The sequence below is a fragment of the Phocoena sinus genome, chromosome 12, assembly GCF_008692025.1.
Source record: "Phocoena sinus isolate mPhoSin1 chromosome 12, mPhoSin1.pri, whole genome shotgun sequence".
In the NCBI taxonomy this organism is placed as follows: Eukaryota; Metazoa; Chordata; class Mammalia; order Artiodactyla; family Phocoenidae; genus Phocoena; species Phocoena sinus.
The window spans coordinates 38,915,199-38,938,007 of NC_045774.1; positions in this window are offsets into that span (position 1 = coordinate 38,915,199).

Sequence of the window (22,809 nt, forward strand, 5' to 3'; positions counted from 1 at the left end):
CCTGGGAAAAATGTCTGCTTAAGTCTTCTGCCCATTAAAAAAATTTTTTTTATTTGAGTTGTATGAATTGTTTGCATATTTTGGATAACTACTTATCAGACATATCATTTGCAAATATCTTCCCTCATTCAATAGGCCGGCTTTTTGTTTGGTTGGTAGTTTCCTTTGCTGTGCAAAAGCTTTTTAATTTGACATAGTCCCTATTTGTTAGTTTTGCTTTCATTTCTCTTGACCGAGGAGACAGATCCAAAAAACTGTTGCTGAGACTGATGTCAAAGAGCATACTGCCAATGTTTTCTTCTAGGAGTTTTATGGTTTCAGGTCTTACATTTAAGTCTTTAATCCATTTTCAGTTTATTTTTGTATGTGGTGTGAGAAAGTAGTCCAGTTTGATTCCTTTGCATGTATCTATCCAATTTTCCCAACATCATTTATTGAAGAAGCTGTCTTTCCTGCAGCTTTGTATGGTCTTGCCTTCTTTGTTGTAGGTTAATTGACCATATAAGTGTGAAATTTTTACTGGGTTCTCTATTCTGTTCCATTGATGTGTCTGTTTTTGTGCCAGTACCATATTATTTTGATTAATGTAACATTGTAGTATAGCTTTAAAATAAGTGAGCATGATACCTCCAGCTTTGTTCTTTCTCAAGATTGTTTTGGCTATATGGATTTTTTTCTGTTTCCATACACATTTTAGAATTCTTTGTTCTAGTTCTGAGAAATATCCCCTTGGTATTTTGGTAGGGATTTCATTGAATCTGTCAATTGTCCTTGGGTAGTATGGCCATTTTAACAATATTAATTCTTCCAGTCCATGAAGTTGGTATATTTTTCCATTTTTTTGTATTGTCTTTCAATTTCTTTCATCAATTGTCTTATAGTTTTCAGAGTACAAGTCTTTTACCTCTTTGGTTAGATTTATTTCTATGTATTTTATTCTTTTTGATGCAATTATAAATGGGATTGTTTTTTAAATTTCTCTTTCTGACAGTTCATTGCTAGTGTATAGAAATGAACACATTTCTGTAAGTAACTTTGTATCCTGCAACTTTACTGAAGTCATTTATAGTTCTAATAGTTTTTGGTAGCATCTTTCAGATTTTCTATCTATAGTTGTCATCTGCAAAGAATGACAGTTTTACTTCTTCCTTTCCAATCTGTATTCCTTTTAATTTTTTTTCTTGTTTGATTTCTGTGGCTCGGACTCTCAATTCTGTGTTAAATAAAAGTGGTGAGAGTGGGCATCCTTGTCCTGTTTCTGATCTTAGAGGAAATGCTTTCAACTTTTCACCCTTGAGTATGTTGTTGGCTGTGAGTTTGTAATATATGGCCTTTATTATGTTGAGGTATGCTCCCTCTGTACTGACTTTGTTGAGAGTTTTTATCATAAATGGATTGTGGATTTTGTTGAAAGCTTTTTCTGCATCTATTAAGATAATCATACAATTTTTATTCTTCAATTTGTTAATGTGGTATATCACGTTGATTGATTTGTGGATATTGAACCATCCTTGCAATGACTTTCAACTCATAGGAGAGATACACACACATACACACACACACATCCCTTCCCTGAGGGAGAGGATATTGAGCGTGGAAAGAGAGGATGTGTTCTCTTTAAGAAACCATGTTCAAAATTGCCATTGCTTTGACTTAAAAATCAAGAGAAAGCATACAGTTTTTATCAAAGAGAAGATGGGTTATAAAATATTGAAGTAATGCTTCAGTTCAAGATCTTGGGGATCCTTCAGGAGAGAATAGTTATTCTGTCTCTTTAAACATCTTCTCAAAATTTTTAACAGGTCAGAATTGAGTTAAATTTATAAATTTTTCAGAAAAGATTGAATCACTATGATATGCAGTCTTTCCATTTAGAAACCATAAGGTTTTAGCTCTACTTATTCAAAAGTGTGATACTTCTTTCAGCAATGTGTTTATCTTCCATGTATAAGTTTGTGTTCCCAATCCTTTTACTCTCTTCAAGATAGCCTTTGGCTGCAAAAATAATTTAAAACAAAATGAAGCAAAACTGCATATTCCAGGGATTATCACTTTTAATCTTAAATCTGTGCAAATCCAGCATTTGGATAAATTAATATAATAATCCTTGGATGCCCTATATGAAAAGCCTATTAAGAGAAGATTTTCTTGTTTTGACTACTGTCTAGGTTCAAAACACAGGGTTTCTTCCACTATCTATCTGTATATTTATCCTTAGATAAATTATCTAAACACTTTATCATTTGTATCATTGTCTGGAAATGATGATGTTGTTTTGGATCAATTAGTCTTCTTCTTTCTCTAATGTCCCGGGATTCTTCCATACTTTTACATTATGTTGGTCCATTTTCAAATTTAACTTCATGGAAACTCTGGCAGAGATGTTAAGAGAACTTTGACCTATTTCTGTTAACAGTCACCTTGTAGGGGCCTCATACTTCATTCTTCCTGCACTCATCCAGATGCACTCAGCATTTAACAATCACCCAAATGCACTCAAGATTCTAAATCAAGGCAAACAAAACAATTCTATTGATGTAAAATTTTGAGATTAAAAAAAAAAAGTAATCTCTTTAGGAAGATGGAATTGGGGAAAGGAGAAAGAACTAAATAGCTATGTTTGAGTTTCCAAGTAAATAAAGCTAAATTTAACTGGAAATATCACAAAATTCTCTTCAACATGACTTTTTCTTAAAATTTTGATTATTTACTTAATGAGGAACTGTCTACTAATCATTGGCAAAAATTTTCACTTAAAATTGACACAGTTAATACATGTGCAATTAACTAGAATTAGCTTGCATGTCTAGATTTTTCAGTTGAGCAATGGACAAAGCCCGTCTTTCTGTAATTGATTTGCATAGCTGGCACACACACTATGGGGAAAGACAGCAGCCAAACACAGTTCAGAATGTTGCCAAGAACTCTTGTTACTTGATTTGGAAACTTTAGAATGAACCTCTGGGCTCTTATTCCTGTCGCACTTTACACATAGGAGATACTTAATAAGCATATTTGAAAAATTAAGAATGGGGCGTTGTGGGACTCATTTCTGAGCTTGTGACCACTAGAGGCCCCTGCCTTTATAACTTCACAAAGAAAAACCCAAGAAGAGAACAAAATATGATGCTGGTCTAAAGGAACTTGTTTCTTTAAGAAACTTTTTTAAAGGATCGTGTAGCTCTCCTATTTCTACTGTAAGATTTAGAAGTAGCCTTGCTAATTGCTTTCCTAATGAGCAATGATCTCTAAATATTTTTTATTTTACATCCCATCAATAAAATATATTTATCTACCTCATATTTGTGTATTTATTTATTCATAACTTATGTACATATAAATGAACACAGTATGCATATTACAACATATAAAATATAAATTGAAGAGAATGAGATGAAGACAAAATAAATAAATTTTTATATATTATTTTGCTAATTGTAGATGGCTTCATATTACTGTTAACTACTATTTCGAGGCCAAAATACACTCAGGGTTGAAATAGGATGAAAAATGAGGGACTCACTGACTGTCATACACTCTTCCCTCAGGATCCTGCAGGACAAGTGACTGATGTATGCCCAAGTGAAGGACCAATGTCAATATATATATATCTTAGCAAAGATTTAGATCTAATCTTATATAAAATTAAATATGAATGAGGGCATTAATATCTTCTTCTGGCTTCTTAATAGATCATCTTGCTGACTCACAGGGATTCCTGTAGCCTCCTTGAGCAGCCCGTCAGGAAAGAAGGCCCACAAGCCACATAAAGAGGAGAGAAACCCCAAGGACAGTGGGTATGAATTTGCAGCCCAGAGCCTATATATAATAATACATATCTTTGTTCTTCTGTAATTGAACTTGATTACTAACTTCACTTCCCATTTTTACCTAAAAGCAGAAAACTTTATATGGTCACTTTTTTGCACATTTAGTAAAATTTGTGATTATTGAGACATTTTAGGTTTTCCCCAAGTCGATTCAAGGATTCCCTCCTCCTTCTCCATGAGGTTGCATCTTAGGTCTAAAGACAGGGAATGAGATGAAAGGGCAAGGGGCCAGGGGCCAGGGGCCATGAAGGAAGTGCTTGTTGTGGTGGCATCACGATATCTAGTCCTCAGTCATCTTCTTTGGACATTGGCCACGCTCACCCTGCAGTGTATACAATGCTGAGGTTTCCTGTCCCACGTGAGAGAAAGGGCAGCGTCAAGAAAGATTCCAAGATTTTGGCAGGAGCAACTTATTGAACTGTAATTCCATTCAGAGCATTTAAAAAACCTAGAGAAAAACTGGTTTTGGAGGGATAAATCATTTTTCATTTGGAAATGATAAGCTTAAGATGTCTATTACGGGGCTTCCCTGGTGGCGCAGTGGTTGAGAGTCCGCCTGCCGATGCAGGGGACACGGGTTCGTGCCCCGGTCCGGGAAGATACCACATGCCGCGGAGCGGCTGGCCCCGTGAGCCATGGCCGCTGAGCCTGCGCGTCCGGAGACTGTTGCTCCTCAACGGGAGAGGCCACATCAGTGAGAGGCCCGCGTACAGAAAAAAACAAAACAAAACACTGATGTCTATTATGTATGCAAGGCAGATATCAAGTAGCCTTTTGAATATGGCAGTCTAGAGCTCAGGGGAGAGATTTAAGGATAGGATATACATTTTGGAGCCACCAAATCATATAATTGATCTTTAAAGCCATGGGACTGGATTAGATCATCAAACTCTTACGTTCCGAAGAGTGAACGTGGACAGTACAGAGAAGCGATTCAAAGACTGAGCCTTAGGAACTCTTCATTAATAAATCAGGAAAAGTAGGAGGTTCCAGACAAAGGAAGCTAAAAAAAAGTTGTCAGTGGAGTGGGAGGCAAACAAGGATGGTGTTATGTACCAGAAGCCAAAGGAAGAAGAACTTCAAGGGGAGGGACTGATGAACTTTGTCAAATATGGATGAGAAATTGGGAGAGATGAAGACAGAGCTGATCTTCGGACTGGCTCATCTGGAGGCCACTGATGCCTCTGAGAGTAGTGATGAGAGTGAGTTCAGAGAAACTAAGAGACAGATTGGACATAGTGAGTACAGACAAGCCTTTTGAAAAGTTTTTCAAAGAGAAGAACACATAAACTGGGGAAGTGGCTGGAAGGTTATGTGAAGTCATGGAAACTGGTTTTGTTTTGTTTTGTTCCCGCTGCATGAAGCCTCATGCAGAATCTTAGTTCCCGACCAGGGATGGAACCTGTGCCCGCTGCAGTGAAAGGGCGGAGTCCTAATCACTGGACCACCAGGGAACTCCCAGTTCATTTGGTTTTTAAAGAGGAGTATTACAGCATGCTGGTATGCCAGTGAGAATCATGCAGTGGATTGGGAATGATGACCGGAGAGGCTTGGACAACAGGGACTGTAAGGCTATTCCTAATGATAGCCTCCTAGGGGCAGTCAGTGTCAGCCCTCTTTACAGCCTTCACAGTGAAGGTATCATTGACTGTCTGTGGTAGTAAAAAGTGAGAGTGGTGGGGAGAAGTGGTGGTCTCAGCAGAGGCATGGAGCGCTCTACAGTGTGCCTTAGAGCTTGCTATGGGCAAAGTCAAAGTTTGACATTGTAAAACTTTGTACAAGGTGACACTATACACCAAAGTGCAATAGGATAATATACTTTGTACTGTTTAATCATTGTGTTTTTCACCCCGGGAATGCTCTTTTGTTCCATTACTCTTTCAAACCAGACTCTTTCAAACCATTACTCTTCAAGGCACCTATTGTCACCACTGAAGACAGGGAAGGAGAAAGGCAAAAAGAAAGTTTTGGAAGCTAACACTTTGGAGTTGAAAAAGTCTGACCTTTTAAATTACTTGAAGTTCTCATGCCAATTAAGAAAAAAGGTATAATTTCAGGAGAGAAATCCTTGAGAAGGTGGAAAGGTTTGAGAACTACAGGGCAGTGAAGGAGTTGTCTTAGGAGCAGGGGTATTTCTTCCATTGCAACAGGAGGGATGGCAAGCACATGGGGACAGAAGCAGGAAAACTGGTGGATTTAATGCGAGAAAATGAGAAAACACCTGCCTGATTTTCTTCTATGAAATACAATACATTCATCAGCTGAAAACAAAGTTTAAATGAATTGAGATTATCTAGAATTGACAGAGATTAGGTAGAAACCACTTTGCAGAACTCCTATTTGAAACCAAATTTGAATTTAGAAAGATAAAGTTACATTTCTTACACAACTGAGTCTTGTGGGCTAAAGCACTACCCACTGTATGCAGAAGCCTGTCTATAACAAATACATGCACTACAGAACCAGGTCATATTGAGGTGACAGAAGGGAGAGAATTGGCATGTGGGGATGACGCAGACTCCAAAGTCAATACCAATTTCAGAAAAACTGCTGGATTGAGTGTAAGCAGACTACTGACTGCTCTGCATTTTCTAGGTAGATGCAGGGGAACCTACATAAGGAAAGAAACAAGGGTCAACAGTCTTATAAATTGCCGCAGAGATTCAATTCTCTGAATCCCTGGAGAACACCTAGGAAGGAGTGAAGGTTTTATTTAGAGCCCATTCCTTAGGCTCTGAATTTCTTTTCAAAGCTGTCTACAAAAACACAGGAAGACAGAGCTCCAGTTACCTTGCAGAGCTGTCATCAAGCAGCCTGGCGACAGATTGCGCTTGGGAGAGAGGTTTAGACTCCATGGTAAAGCCAGAAGAGAACGGCTTAGTCCCCAAGAGAAAATTGTTTCAGACAGCTGTTAAGCTTAAGTCAGGAATAAGCATTTTTCTCTTTCTTTGCCTTTATGGAAGCAGCATTTTATTCTTGGCTGAGACTTAAAAAGAGACTATAGCTAAAACAACAGAGACCATGCAGGCTTAGGCAGACCCAAACAAACCAGAGAGGGGCCCCCGACCCTATGCAGCCAAACTCAGCCAGCGTTTTCTTGATGGCAAAAGAATAGGCCATCACTATGTGGAAGGAGTGGATACAGCTTTGTTTGTTGTGTATAAACTCTAAGTGCCGTAAAGTTGGTTTGCTGGGTGGAAGAGAGACTATTCCGATTCACACCTATTGCCCTGGCATAAATTATCCCTTTCAAAGGTGTCAGAAGCTTAGACAAAGGGTACAAAGCACCCTGTGTATAAGCAAAGCCAACTCTTCACCTCTTATGCAAGAGCTTTCACTGGAGCTTATTCCTGAAGAACGGCTTCCACCTGCATCACGGCCAATGTCCCCAGAGACAGGCAAGAAAGGATGGGAGAAGTTTAGGCCAGCACGTGAAGGTGGAAAACCCCTACAAAATGACTGTCAATGCTAGTGAAGGGCATTGCATATGAAACCCACTACTTAGGCTTAACCCTGGAGCGAGGGGAGGAAATGTCACCCAGAGAAGCACAGGCTGCATTGTGTCATGAGAAGTTACTATTCTCATGAAATAGATTCTGTATAAAAAACTGGTTTTCACCCTTTTGGAGACTGCAGACAGGGACAAATATACCTACAGAGAAGTCAGTTTTCTTCCCAGAAACACAAAGACTTATTAGAACAAAATAATATTTGCAATATAAATCATTGATTCTTTCTTTTTGCTCCTTAGCCTTCTAGCAATCAGATTAGTAAATTACTTTGCTAGTCAGCTAAGCCTCCGGGGAGGAGCCGTGCCCACAGAGAAGAGCAGGGAGAGGGTGCTGGGGTGGAAAGCTGGGGAGGGGCAGTGGATTCTCAGTTACAGAAGCCAAAACATTTGGGTATGGGCACCCAGGGACATCAACAATAGATCTGCAGGAAAGCCTGAGGAAATAAGAGCCAGTCCGTTAGCTCAGATCTCAGAAGATCCATAGGAAGTAAAGATTACCTGGGCTGGGGGGAAAGGATGGGAGAAGAGAAAGAAGGAAGACGAGCAGGAAGCCAGAGAGCTTGGTAGCCAGTGAGTCCCCGCTAAGGCCCAGTGTCCTCCACCAGCTTCCTTTCCCCGGCCGAGTTCTAAGGTGGAATACGGACAGAAATCCTCTACTATACATTTGGATGGATCTGAGAGACAAAGAGTCAGTGCCTTGGTGCTCAAATGGAGTGAAAGGAGTTGAGTTCCCTTCTTACCCAGCAACACAGCTGAGCATTAAATAAAAGTGGCCTTTTGTATCATCTAACATGTCTGACCCAGCATTTTCCCAAGCTAAATGTGCTGAAAAGAGGTGTGAAAATAGCTAAGTGTGAAGTGAAACCAGAAAGGCCTTGTAGACAGGATGTGGTAGTAACCTCAGTCGAAACTTTAAAGGAATGTGACTTCTCAGCAAGGATGCTAGCAAGCAGGCAAAGATGATGAAAATCAAGGACGAGATGCTTCCCCACCTACCGGTGCTTCCCTATGACCCATCACCTCTTAGGACCAACATCAAGGATGAGAGCAGAGGTCATAATAATAGTATAAAACATATAAGGCTTTCTCTAGACCGAGCACCATTCTATGCAGTTTACATATATTAACACATTTAATTCTCACAACAACCCTGTGATGTAGGTACTGCTATAAAACCTATTTTACAGATGAGGAAACAGACACACAGAGGTTAAGAATAAAAATCCTGAATTAATTTAGATTAAGTAGAACTTACTGACATCAGTTTCATGACCTCTTCTATACTAGAGTGATCAAAGAAAAAATGTCAGTATACATATATATCCATGTACATTTATGTGTGTATAAATTTATTATAGCTGAATTTTCACACAAAGATTTAAACTCACTAAAAAGATGACTAATGTGAATTTTTAATTATGAGGTGTTATGTATAGCAGGTAATTGAGAATCAAAGTAACAGCATATTTAGCACAAAAACACAGAAAAACTCAGAGTAACTTAAGCAATCCAGAACAGGAAAAACTCCACAGCATAAACCTAGTCGTTCAACTTTTCCTTATTATCCCATTTATTAGCTACCTCCTGACTTCATTTATCTTTCTTCATGGGCCTTCCCCAAAAGTAAATCATTCCAGTCCTGCTCTTATCAACACCTTAAATTCTTTCATGACATCCAGGTTTAGACAAAATTTCTTGTCTTCTCTGTTCGTCCTGCCTTTAACACTGCTGGATCCCAGAGTAAGAGTAAAAATGGAGGCCCACATGCTGTTAAATATATGTCCTGTCTCCCTGCCTTGACAGAAACACCTTCATAATGATTCCCTGCCTTGACAAATACACCTTCCTAATCTAAAGACATATGTAATTGTATGATTTCATAAGGATGAAAATTAGCAAAATGTCGAAGGCCAAAGAATTGTTATTATTGCACACGTCCTGATTGCACTGTTAATGAAACTATCAATGGATGGATGACTAATAATGAAAAGCATAATTTATAAATTATACAATTATTCAAAAATATATTTTCTTATGTTCATTTAAGCAAAATAATTATATTGTGATAATCGAGATTTTTCGCTTATTTTGTGTTCTATTGGCAGCAATTATTCTAGAGGATTAAAAGATAGTATGTACTTATATTCAAAGTATATAAAGTTTGAATATAGGTTTTTAAAAATAAATTAAAATTAGATAAACAATAAGGTCCTACTGTATAGCACAGGGAACTATATTCAATAGCCTGTGATAAACCATAATGGAAAAGAATATGAAAAAGAATATATATGTCTAACTGAATCACTTTGCTGTATAACAGAAATTAACAACATTGTAAATCAACTATATTTCAATAAAATTAAATAAAAAATTTTTTTTAAAGATACCACCATATTCTGTAGATTCTAGTAGTCCTAACTCCCTAATCTCATAGAACTCCACTGGATTACAAACATCAAAAGTGAAAAAATTAAAATTAATTCAAAAAAAAATTAAAAGTATTTTTCAATGTTTTCAAAGCACTTTTCTTCTTAAATATCTAATTTTATCTATTAAAATTATAAAGCAAATACAAATTTTAAATTAGTGAATATTAAATTTATTAAATTAACGAATACTATTTTATTTAATTTTAAAATTTACATAATCTCATTATATATGTTAATAAATTTAAAACTACTCATAATTCTAGCATTCAATTTTCATCTAGTTGAACTGGTCTCACAATTTACATGACATCTAAAAGTAATACAGATTGCTCTGTTCCTTGCCACTGTGGAGGGAACAAGTGTCAGTCCTGGCCAATCCAAGCACCTTCTTTCTGTAGCTAAAAGATTCAGTACTGAAACATGTCTCAAGTCAGACTGACCAAGGTATTCCAGAAATTATTTGCTGGAACTGTTGGGGAACAACAGTCTCCTTCCCCTGTGGGATGTTTAAGCTGGAAGTCACGCATCTGGAGTCATTGGTGGCCATCTTGTCAATCATACATCTGGTCCTAGTGTGAAAAATCAAAGTCAGGCAGAGGTAAGCAGAACCAAACGAGAGGGTCAGAGCCCTGTTGACTTGCTTGAGCTCCTGGCCACAGCCATGAATAAACCAAACACACACACGAGGGCTAAAAAGTGTAGTCAGAGCCCCACAGAATTATTGAAGGCTCTGGACCCCCTTTTTTACAAGTTGGCTACACTTCTGGGACTTACAGTTATACGAATCAATAAGTTATTTTTGCTTAAATTCAGATTGAGTGTCTGCATCTTGCAATCAAAGAGCACTGCTGAATACTTTAATCTATAATAACACAATTAAGATGATTAACTCTTGATTCATACAACAGATGGGTCTAGATACTATTTAGGCGTGCCAAGGTGGGAGAAGATGGAGCAGGAGCGTGTGCTCTGCCCTCAGTGGTGATGTGGGTGGTGCAAACTCTACCGTCATAAAGCGTGTGCATTACAGACCCTCATCCCAGCTAGTTAGTAGTAAGTGAAATGTGAAGCAAAGGTTAATTGGTTTAGTGTCCTCAAATAACAGACGTTTAAGAGTTCATTAAAGGTTTGAAAATAGTGAAGGTACATGGTATGAATGACATCGCATGACACGAACAAGAAAGTCACCATTTCACTTTTTTGTTTTTGGCCTTGCCACAGGCTTGTAGCATCTTAGTTCTCCAACCAGGGATTGAACCCGAGCCCCCTGCACTGGAAGCGCAGAGTCTTCACCACCAGACTGCCAGGGAATTCCCAAAAGTCACCATTTCAGAACCCCCGTCTCTGCTGCCAGCACCTTCTTACTGGTTCACACCTTCCAGAGAACTCAAAATCCTGAACTTGTGGGACAAGTTGCAGTACTCCAATTATCTTATTTTGAGAGATAGATGTTTTTAAAAATAACAATGAGAAAACTGAGGCAGTAATATTTATGAAAAATAAAAGAAAAATGGAACACTTGGGAAAAACCATCTTAATTTACCAATCTCTGTGAGCATTAGCACATATATAAGAAATATTAAAATACAGATTAAATACAGCTTTTTTTCTTTATTGTGAAATATGCTTGACTACAAACAGCAAACTTAGAATAACAAATCAGTAAGTTTTAAAATCCTGATAATCATTGCCTAAGTGACTATGTAATCCCAACAATAAAGTTGAATTAATTCATTATTGAAGACACACGGAAAAATACTAATTTGATTACATTAAAATGTTTTTTTGACAGTATATTAGAAATCAAGATTTAAATCTTTTCACTGATTTAAAGGCAATAAGGATGAACATAGGAAAAAGGTGTTATATTTGAGAGCACAATGATAGCCAGTTTTTAAAAGTATGCTGTCATTCTTACCAAATATTAAAAACTTATGACTGATCTTAGGCTTGGTAAATCTTAGTTACTGGATATCCTTTATTTTTAATATATTCTCAAAATTCTGTAAAATACTATGAAATATATAGCTAGAGATAATATAAATTTATTTATTTATTATTACATGGTAGTTTTGTTCTATTGTGCTTAACTCATCTAATAGAAAAAGTATGTTCTTAGTTAAAAAAACATGTTTTATGCCTAATACCTCCATATTTCTTGGAAATTAAGTAGTCTAATTATAAGTAGCTATGGATTTATTGTAAATGTATCAAAAAACTAGAAGAATCTCTCAAGAATCTTATATGAAAAATAATGTAATTACACCATCCAGTTACTTGACTAGTGAAAAAGTCAGTACTTTTAGGTAAACTTACAAGTAGTTGGGTTCTTAAAACTATACAGCTAGGAGTTTTAGAGACCTGTGGGCATTACCACAAAATTTGAAGAAAATAATAATATACCTCTGGAAAATACACCTGAAATAAATTTCTTAATTTCCATAAATAGAATCTCATGTTCAAAATTTCAAAATAAGATACAGAATTTAATATACCATGGTGATAAAACAAACATTTTAACAAACATTGATGAATTTTTTATTCAGATTTTTGTTTTGTTTATATATATTACATATGTGTATATATACATATATGTTAAGGCATGTATTACAGCAAATCTGCACTGTGTATACATGTATGTGCATATACATACATGTATATATATACACATGCATTCTTCATATAGAATGAAGTATTGAGTCAACACAGTCTAGAGTTAAGTCATTGCTAAAGGAAAAATCTAGAAATATTTTTCATTGTGGTTCCCAAAATGGGATTGCTAGACCCATTTTCCAGTGTTATTAAAAACTATTTGAAGCATGTTAAGGACTACTTAATATTTCATCAATACATTATCCAACTGCTCATTAAAATATCTGTGTCTTAACAATTCCACCAGCATGAACCAATAATTTATTAAGATTAAACTCAGTATATACTAGGCTCTGTGCTAAGCACATTACAGTAATATCACTTAAACCATCGTTAATCTCCTTATGAGGTACATGTTAGTGTTATTTTCATTTTACAATGGGAAAATGGAGACTTGCTTGAGGTTTACCATCTTAAGAGATACAGCAGCTATTCCAGTCAGGTTTGTCTGTCTCAGATCTCATGCATTTAACCACCACACCATATTGCTTTAACTGGGCTAATTCAGTAGTCAAAAAAAAATTTTGTATTTTATTCACATTCCCTTATTTTTTTCAGACATTTGTTTTTCCTCCTTTGTGAACTATTTTCTGATAGCGTCGCTCATTTATTTTTTAATTTGAAAAATGCTTATTGTTTATTCTATATTGTGTAATTGTAAACATTTCCCTAATTTTTATCTTTCTTTTGTTTTATATAATGAATTCTTAAATAATAAAACCTACAGCATTTTTCAGAATAGAATTTTTAGAAGAGCATCTAGGCTAATTCCTTCATGTAATGTTTGAGGAGAATCAAAGTCACACACTCAGCTAATTGCTAATCTCTGAGTATAACCTGGGAGTATAACCAGTACAAGCTGGGAGGCAAAGTATATACTATATTAATATTATAATTCCTAATTTGACCAGAACTTTCCAAACTGTTTTATTATGATCATTATTGAATTACATTATTTTTACTCTTTTGCAAGATTTACTTACAATTAAAATGTGTGGCTATCTTGCTCAACTAAAATATAAAAAGAACTAAAAAAAGTATACATACATACATAAGTTATGTTTAAATGATATAAAATATGCAGAGATATGTAATATATATCTGACTTTTTTTCTCATTTTCTATTTTCTACCTAGATCCAGGAATAAATAAATACAATTAAAGCAAAAAGCCACCATGATTTTCTTGGCTTTCTCTCCCTCATTCCTATTTTGGAAAAAATCTTGACCTTGATCCAGATAGGTGGCCAAAGGCTGAGTATTACATTTACTTTGCTTCCAGTCCTGCTGTGAACTTCTAGATTTACTTTTTTTTCTATGCTAGATGAAAGAAAGGAAGAATAAATAATTGACAAAATGAATTCCAAGGAGGAAGTCCAAACATTTGCCAAAAGCAAAAGATAATTTTTTTGCTTTATGCTAAGCTTTTCCAATTTGTCGTCTATAAGCATAAATATTTATGATTTAGAGTTTATTCTATCCCACAAGATAGAATATGATTTTGGAAGTTTCCCTCACAGATAACTTGTGTTCGTGTGAAGGAAAAATAGGGTTACACAAGCAAGGTATGTTTCCAAACAACAGCAAAAATTCTCACACTCTTAAGTCCTGTTTTTGTTTATCAAAAAGAGACGTTGTGGGCTTCCCTGGTGGCGCAGTGGTTGACAGTCCGCCTGCCGATGCAGGGGACGCGGGTTCGTGCCCCGGTCTGGGAAGATCCCACATGTCGCGGAGCGGCTGGGCCCGTGAGCCATGGCCGCTGAGCCTGCGCGTCCAGAGCCTGTGCTCCGCAACGGGAGAGGCCATAACAGTGAGAGGCCCGCGTACCGCAAAAAAACAAAAACAAAAAAAAAAGAGAGACGTTGTGAATGATCATGGAAGACAATCCCTCTCACTCCTGTTGCCACCTGCTCCCTCCCACACTGCTCCAAACACACACCCCGCCCACACACACACATGCGCACACCCCACACACATATACAAAACCGAGAATTCAGACCTCAGAATACAAGAGGACAGATTGTAGAAATGGGTTTATATATAACAATGTAATATTAACATTTTCTAGAAAATAGTGTAAGTTATAGGAAAGACAAATTCAAACAGGCGCAGTAAAGCATTGTTTAATGCTTTGGTTCTTTGTGACAGTGATAATAGGAGCTGCATTTTAATGGAAGGTAAAACACTGCTTTGTAATGTGAAAACTTTTTCTTTGACTCTACACTACATGACCTCAAGCGTACCAAGCTCTCTACAGTGGAAAAATGTTTTTCAACAGAATATTTGGCAAACTGCAAAGATAACCTCACGTTGCCAAATAGGCTCACAGCTGCTTCCTAATTTACTTTTTCCACAGTTTGTTACTCGATGTTACACATACTATTGTGCCATCCTAGACTAATTTGGCTTCTCAAAACTCTCACCACGGGACTTCCCTGGTGACGCAGTGGTTAAGAATCCGCCTGCCAACGCAGGGGACACGGGTTCAAGCCCTGGTCTGGGAAGATCCCACATGCCGCAGAGCAACTAAGCCCGTGCACCACAACTATGGAGCCTGACCTCTAGAGCCTGCGAGCCACAACTGCTGGGCCCGTGCGCCTAGAGCCCGTGCTCCACAACAAGAGAAACCACCGCAATGAGAAGCTCATGCAACACAACGAAGAGTAGCCCCCCACTCACTGCAACTAGAGAAAGCCCACATGCAGCAACAAAGACCCAAAGCAGCCAAAAATAAATAAATAAATACATTTATATTTTAAAAAATCTCACCATGCCTGTGTTTCAATTTTATTGTTCCTCTCCTATTACCTTCCAAAATTGTTGAAGTCAACCATTTCTGTTCACAGAAAAGCATAATATAGAAAATATGGTGCTCATAACTAATGAGCATAACTAATATGCTCATAACTAATATCAGCTCATAACTAATATGTCTGAAACATGTTTGTTTTCCAGTTGATACTGGTAGAGCCAACAGACTCTGAATTCGGTGTGTTCTTCAATACTTATTCAGTAAAGAGAGAACCATTCCTACTTAAGTTTCCTAGGCAACCATTTGGTGAAAAACCTGCAGTAATATATTTTTTCTCTCTATTTTTCTATTTTTCTAGAACCGCCTAATTTGTTCCCCTTATTTTCCAATATCCATTCCGCCTCACATTTCTCTTTATTCATTATCTTTAGTATTTCTTCTTCTCTTGCTTTTCTCTCTTATTCTCTTTTCTTCCATTAATTAGCTAACTTTCCTTTAGGAAAGAGTTCAAAACAAATACTTGCCTTTAAAGTTGTCCTATTAACTACCATCTGGTTACTGTTTCGTTCCTTTTTAGAAAATCCTCATAGGCCTTTCGTGGATTTGGAATTTCTACTCTCTTATGCTACCAGAGCATGGTTGTGTCCCCAGCTTATTAAAATGCAGAAGACTTAGTGACAGAGACAAGAGGGGTTCAGATTCTAATTTCTACATCCACCTGCTTTCTCTGAAGACTGAGGGCATTTGAAATGAAATTTCTTAATGCCAAAAACAAAGAGAAAGGGCAAAGAGGAGAGATTGCTTTTGTTAGCAGATTACTAGCTAAGGTAAATTAGATATGCAAGAAATACATCACCTGTACCGGGAGGGGATGTGTGAAAGCTGAGCTGGCATTGTACGAACTGAAGTTTCTTGCAGCATCTAGGTCCTTTTCTCTGATGTGGAGATTTTTTTGACAGAGTCGGCCAGTTTGGGTTAGTTGCTACCCATTTCCCATTTATTGACTGAGCAAAAAGTGTAAAATATTTTTACTTATATTACTTAAGAAGATAAAGGAGTTTGATACTTTCATTGCATTGGTTCACTACTCAAAAAACATGTTTCCTGTTGCCTATAGGATAAGGTCCAGATGCCTTTCCCAAGTCTCTAGAATGTACTCTGAATCTCATTTCTAATCTTATTTGCCATATCTCCCACTACTTCTCTGTGTACCTCAGTCCAACCACACTGTCCCATTTCTCTCCAAATAGGACATGTGCACTTCGCCTCGTCTCAGCCTTTGGTCACATCTGAAACACGCTCTTCATTCGGGGAGGCAGTAGATACTCCACAAGAGCACCCAGAAAGGCAGCCACTGATGGTTTTCTGTCCTCTCTCTTTTGACCATTGTTGCCAAAAGACATCAAATGTGGTTAAGTCCAGAGACATCTAAGAATAGGGATCAGGTGGGGTGAGGAGGAACAGGGAGGTTATTTAGAAGGGTGAAAGTCTTAAGAAAAGGAGAGGAACGTCCTTATAATCGCCAGCCACTCAGATGGGGTGGCTCCTTATTTAGCGTGACAGGTAATGTACCAGGACATGTGTCGATGTGGAGTTGCCTATGTCTATATCTCGAAGGAGCAGTGAGGGGAGGGTGAGGACAGCTTTGGAAGCCACTCAGCCGAATTAAATTAAGTGACAGTTTTATATGGCATTACTTGCTATAGAAATTCTGATCATTCCTTCACTTATTGCTGATAATTTGTATTATCAATCATTTGTTGCGTATGCAGTCGTGAAGACTGCACACACAACGGCCAGTCTGTCTCTTCTCAGCCAGAAAACTGAAATAAACAGCACAGAAAAAATTAAAAACAAAATATGAATTTGTAAGTTAAAATATAAATGCCACTACTGCTGACAGTTTTCTTCTCTCAAAATACCTCTTAAAATGAGTCCAAAAATAAGAGGCTATCAGAATTAGAATTATTTAAAAGACTTTTCAATAACTTTATTCTACATATAAGAAAGCTAAAGTCCAAGAAATAAAGATCGCTTGTATTTGAAAAAGAAAACTCTGTGAATGGAAAAGAACCTCTTTTTCTATGGGTCTATGTGCTCTGATGGAGCAATTTGCCCCCCCTCACCCTCCTCCTTTATACTATCTACTGGCTAAACACCTAAGCATCCATTGCTGCAGGGAAGCAGGCATTCACACTGGAAGAATGGGACCATTCATTTAATTACCAGGAGGGAGGATAAACATTAGAGGAGGAGACCCAAGGCCGTCTTGGCTGTGGGAGCCTGGTAGGAAGATGGCGTCCGTGTAGGGAAGGCTGGAGCTGGGAAGCAGGTGGGCCACACTCAGTGTAGAGGAAGTTAGTGTTTCTTGTCCTCTACATTCAGTGTCATATTTGTTTTAAATCCAAGGAGTGACAAGAGGCACGAAGAGAAGAAGCTCATCCCCGTGATTAAAACAAAGCCACCAAAAAGAGGCAGTGTGGCAGGCTGGGGGCGGGGAGCAGCCTGGAGGGGGCAACATCGATGGAAGTAAGAGAACCCCAAGGGAAAGGAAAAGGGGGAAGAGGTTCAGAGCTGAATTCTGCACCAGCTAAGTATGCTGATTGAGTGGCTTAAAGTCTTGTCTTTGAGCACACCTGCAACTTCAATCATCATTTTAACCTTTTAAACTAATCTGTGCCTGTTTCCTCAACTATAAAACAGGGACAATAATGCCTGTATCATGGGGTTGTGAGAATTAAAAGAGCTAATATGGGTAAGACACTTAGGACAGTGACAGTGTCTGGCATATAGTAGTCGCTGTATGAGCATTCTCATTTGCAGAGATGATATAGGTTTTGTGTAAAAGCACAGATTCTAGATTCAACCCGTTTTGGTTTGAAACTTGGCTTTGCCATTTACTAGTGTCAGAGAGGAAGAAAACCTCCTCTACCCTTCTACGTTCTTCTGGTTGGTCTAAGAATTAAATTGACATGAGACGTTAACAGGAGAAAATCAAATTAAATTTCATGAAGTACAGAACTCCACATACATGAGAGGGTCAGAGACAGGAAGGTAAGATGAGGTTTATATGCCATCCCGAGCTAGGGAATGGGATTGGGGCCTGAGGCTTCCAAGGAGAGGAAAGTCATTCACATGACATATGCGGAAGAGCAGATGTTGAATAATAAGATATAGATGGGGCCACTTAGATAAAAGTTATCTCTGGTAATAACTCTTTTTCTCAGAAAAATCCCCAACTTAAATCCTTTTAGGGAGTTAAGGGAGGGGCAGTAATTCCTCTTGAACCCATAGGGTCTCCATGGCTTTTAGCTCAAAATAATTTACATGCCAAAGTGGCTTATCCTGGGGAGGCCTGTTCTGAAACCTTAGGCTAGTGGGACCTTGGGCAACAACTCCTCCAGGCCTGTTTTTTCACATGTAGGGCTACAGTTAGAATTAAACAAACTCACATAAAGCACTGGGCACAGGGCTTCCCTGGTGGTGCAGTGGTTGAGAGTCTGCCTGCCGATGCAGGGGACACGGGTTCATGCCCTGGTCCGGGAAGATCCCACATGCCGCGGAGCGGCTGGGCCCGTGAGCCATGGCCGCTGAGCCTGCGCGTCCAGAGCCTGTGCTTCGCAACGGGAGAGGCCATAACAGTGAGAGGCCCGCGTACCGCAAAAAAAAAAAAAAAAGCACTGGGCACAGTCTTTAATGCATATTAAGTGTTAGCTGTTCCTGCATTATCTGTCCCTTCTCCTCCCTCTTCACCCACAGGTGGCCCATCCCTGAATGGGGAACTTCGCGTCCAGTGAAAACACCCCAGGGATATCAAGAAGCTGTGCTCAGGGTCTCTTACCCCAGCGGGTTCCTTGCCAAGACTATTTGGCCAGCATCTCCTTTGTGCACTCAACTTTCCCACACAACAGACAGAGGGATTTGTGGGGAAAGTTTCCCCTATTTCCCTTCCTGCACTTAGAAGACCAGGAATAATCACTAGGATAATCCTCATTTGGTTTTCATGAGACCCACCTTTCTCCTAAGTGGAGGGGGAAACTGTTAAGTGACAGAAGATATTTTGAATTAAATCAAAAATATAGCCACACATTCACATACCATTTACTGCTAGGGGCTTTTCAAAGTCACAATTGAAAACAGTGCTTTTAACTTGAAAAAAAAAAAAATCAAAGGTCAATTTTTAATCTAAGATTGTAGAGAATTGAGAACTATTTTTAATTTTATTTTAATGAATAAAGCATCTATGCATAGCTATCTTAAATTTTAAAAAGAAAGAAATCCAGTCAACCCTGTTATACAGAAAAAAGGAATTTTTGTTGCATAGAAGAAAAAGTTGTGGTTTTTTATTCCTAAGAAGCGCATTTTTTAAATGTAGTATAGCACCCTCTTTTGGTATCTAAGAGCATAAGGTGTCTTAAACAATCAGCCAGGGATTAGCACACTTTTTATTATAATTTCCGTTCTAAACTGTCTCTTAGAAAAAAATCGTTTTTAAAACACTGTGGGTTTTGTTTGCTGCTGTTGGTTTACTTTATTTTTGCAACAATCCTGAGCAATACAAGTAGCAGAATTGGTAAAACAAAACAAAACAAATTGAAAACCTTAGGAAACCTGATTAAATTTGACTTTTGTTAAATTCATAAGCGATGTGATGCTGGCTCCACCTAGTGTCGATTTTGAGTAATTCCGAAAAACGAAAATAATTTCCCTAGAGGCCTACAGTCAATTTGGGTTAAATTTAAGTTAAAATCCTAGAACCAAATCCACATTTCTTGACTGATAGCTCTCTGCTTTTTTTCCTTATTGTTATACACAATATTCAAATATCAAAGAAAGGAAAGATTTAAAAAGCAAATCCCTTCCACTAACAGAAATCCAATTTAGGTGAAAATTTTATTATAAAACAAGAATTTTGAATATCTAATATATCTGAAGCACCACAAGAGCCTTCACAGAGCTGCTGAAGTCAATTCCATACACACTAAGTTGGGTCAAAAGTTTTTTCCTAGTTTCTAGCTCTGAGAAGAATGGTTCCCAAGACCTCTGTAGCCATCCCCATCCCCATCTAGCACTTGAGGGGCTTCTCTGCCATGAATACTGCCAAATATTATTCAGCCTCTGAATTGCATCTACATGGAACAAGGGAAGTCATTTCATTCACCTATGTGGCCCTACTTTTAAGATACTTATAGTTAGTTCATGCCAGATTATTTTTGTGTCTCCTACAGAATGTCAGTGTGCCCTTTTCACAATCATGACCAGCCCCAGCACAAACATGAAATGAATCAAGTGTGAGCATGGTGCCTCTCTTATTTTCAGTTCCACTTTATCCCCTTCGCCTCATTTCCGGGTACTTCCTCCCACCCTACAGAGCCATAGGCTCCTCACCAATTTTCCTTTCCTTCAGGGTCTCCCAAGTTAATAGCAAATTAAATGGTAATTGTGCTTGCCCTATAACATCTTTTCTGGAATAAGGTAAAATATGAATTAATGAAGGAGTGACTGAATAAATACATGCCAAACAAATAAATAAAATTGCTTATGCTAAGATATCAATGTCTTCTGCCTATGTACAACTTTTCAATTTTCTTAGGAATCCTAAGTGGAATTCAGACAAATTTAATAAGAGTTGTGGATGGGACGGTCTGAGGCAAAGGGGCCACTTAGAGCAGTAGAGGCAGTGCATACCCTGGTTCTGAGAGCCCTACCCCAGACCACTGTTGCCATTTTCTTACTTGAGTGAATTCCCAAAGGCACTCCCTGAATCCATTTTCTTCATCTGCAAAATGAGAAACATTAACAACCATTTTGTATGATTATTATGAAGCTTCAAAAGGATCTACTAGGGTGCTTAGAAATCACCAGACACTCAAAGTATGGCTATAATAATAATTTTTCCTATTACTGTGTACTCAATGAGCAATCTGTTCTAGGATTTTAACAGGTAGCAACAATACATTTTCTAGCCCTTTGAGCCAATGCTTCCATTTTTAAATAGCTGCAGATTTTCGATGTTCTGAGAGTCATCAAGAGTAACTCTGGGGGCTTCCCTGGTGGCGCAGTGGTTGAGAGTCCGCCTGCCGATGCAGGGGACACGGGTTCGTGCCCTGGTCCGGGAAGATCCCACATGCCGTGGAGCGGCTGGGCCTGTGAGCCATGGCCGCTGAGCCTACGCATCCGGAGCCTGTGCTCTGCAACGGGAGAGGCCACAACAGTGAGAGGCCCGCGTACCGCAAAAAAAAAAAAAAAAAAAAAAAAAAAAAGAGTAACTCTGGAAAAAACTGGAGTGCATTCTGATAAATAGTCCTAGTTTTAGCTAAGGAGGTACTGCTCATGGAAAGAAAAGAGTGAAGGAATAGCAGAAAAATCTGCCTTGGTAAATAACATAGAAAGACTCAACAGACCTCCTAGGGCATTCACCTTGAAGTCTCCACCACCCTTTATGCTCATGCAATTAATAATGATAATAACCAATAATAAGCTTTTGTTGTGTATCAGGCACTTTCCTTAGCAATTTACCAGTATTCACTCATTTAATTCTCTTAATAATTCACCATTTTATACAGTGAAGAAGATGAAGCACAGAGAGTAAAATAACTGAAGTCATGAGCACAAATGGCAGAGCTGTAATTTGAACTTGAGGTGTCAGGTTCCACAGATAAGGCAACAGGCTAGTATGCTTCGGTAATTCTTCCTCTTGTTCTCTCTCTGTTCTTTTTCTCTCTCTCTCTCCACCATCATCTGCCCAAGCTGCCCAAGCCATGTGAGCTGGCAAAACTGAAAGCTAATGCAGTGTTTCCTCTTGCAAAGAGGATGCCTCTCTCCTGTAGCCACTCACATTCTGAGAAGGTTCAAGCCTTTCCAGTCCAGATCACACACACACAAAATCTCTGGGCACATGACACAGTATGGTTTTTGCTCTTTCTCCTCCTATGTATAGAGTCAAGTTTCCATATAGTCCCTTTATAGTTCTATTGCCCCCTTTTGTCCTGGTTTCTCTGACAGTATTAAGGGTTTATAGCTATTGACTAAAGCAAGTGGCTTGTAAAAAGACAATAGCAAAAATGAGCATGAAGACTTTCTTTAATGAGCCCCAACTAGGGGCTTTGTTGAAAGTGGCTACTTGCTATGACAAAATACTACAGGTTCTCTAAAAGAGGTTGATTTTTTTAAAGTTGGTTGGCAAATTCAATTTTGTCTTTAAACTACTACTGACCTCTCATTCTTCTTTGTCTGGATTCCTTCTCAGCCAAAAAATCCTTTTGTTGGCAAATATTCAACAAGCCTGATACCTTGTGTAATACAAAATATTACATGTATAAGATGAGACATTTACGTGTGTTGTGATGAAAAAGTGATCCAGGATATACATGATTAAGAATATATGTCATACGGGCTTCCCTGGTGGCGCAGTGGTTGAGAGTCCGCCTGCCGATGCATGGGACATGGGTTCGTGTCCCGGTCCGGGAAGATCCCACATGCTGCGGAGCGGCTGGGCCCGTGAGCCACGGCCGCTGAGCCTGCATGTCCGGAGCCTGTGCTCCGCAACGGGAGAGGCCACAACAGTGAGAGGCCCGCATACCGCAAAAAAAAAAAAGAATATATGTCATTACTAGCAACGATGAGGAGGGACATG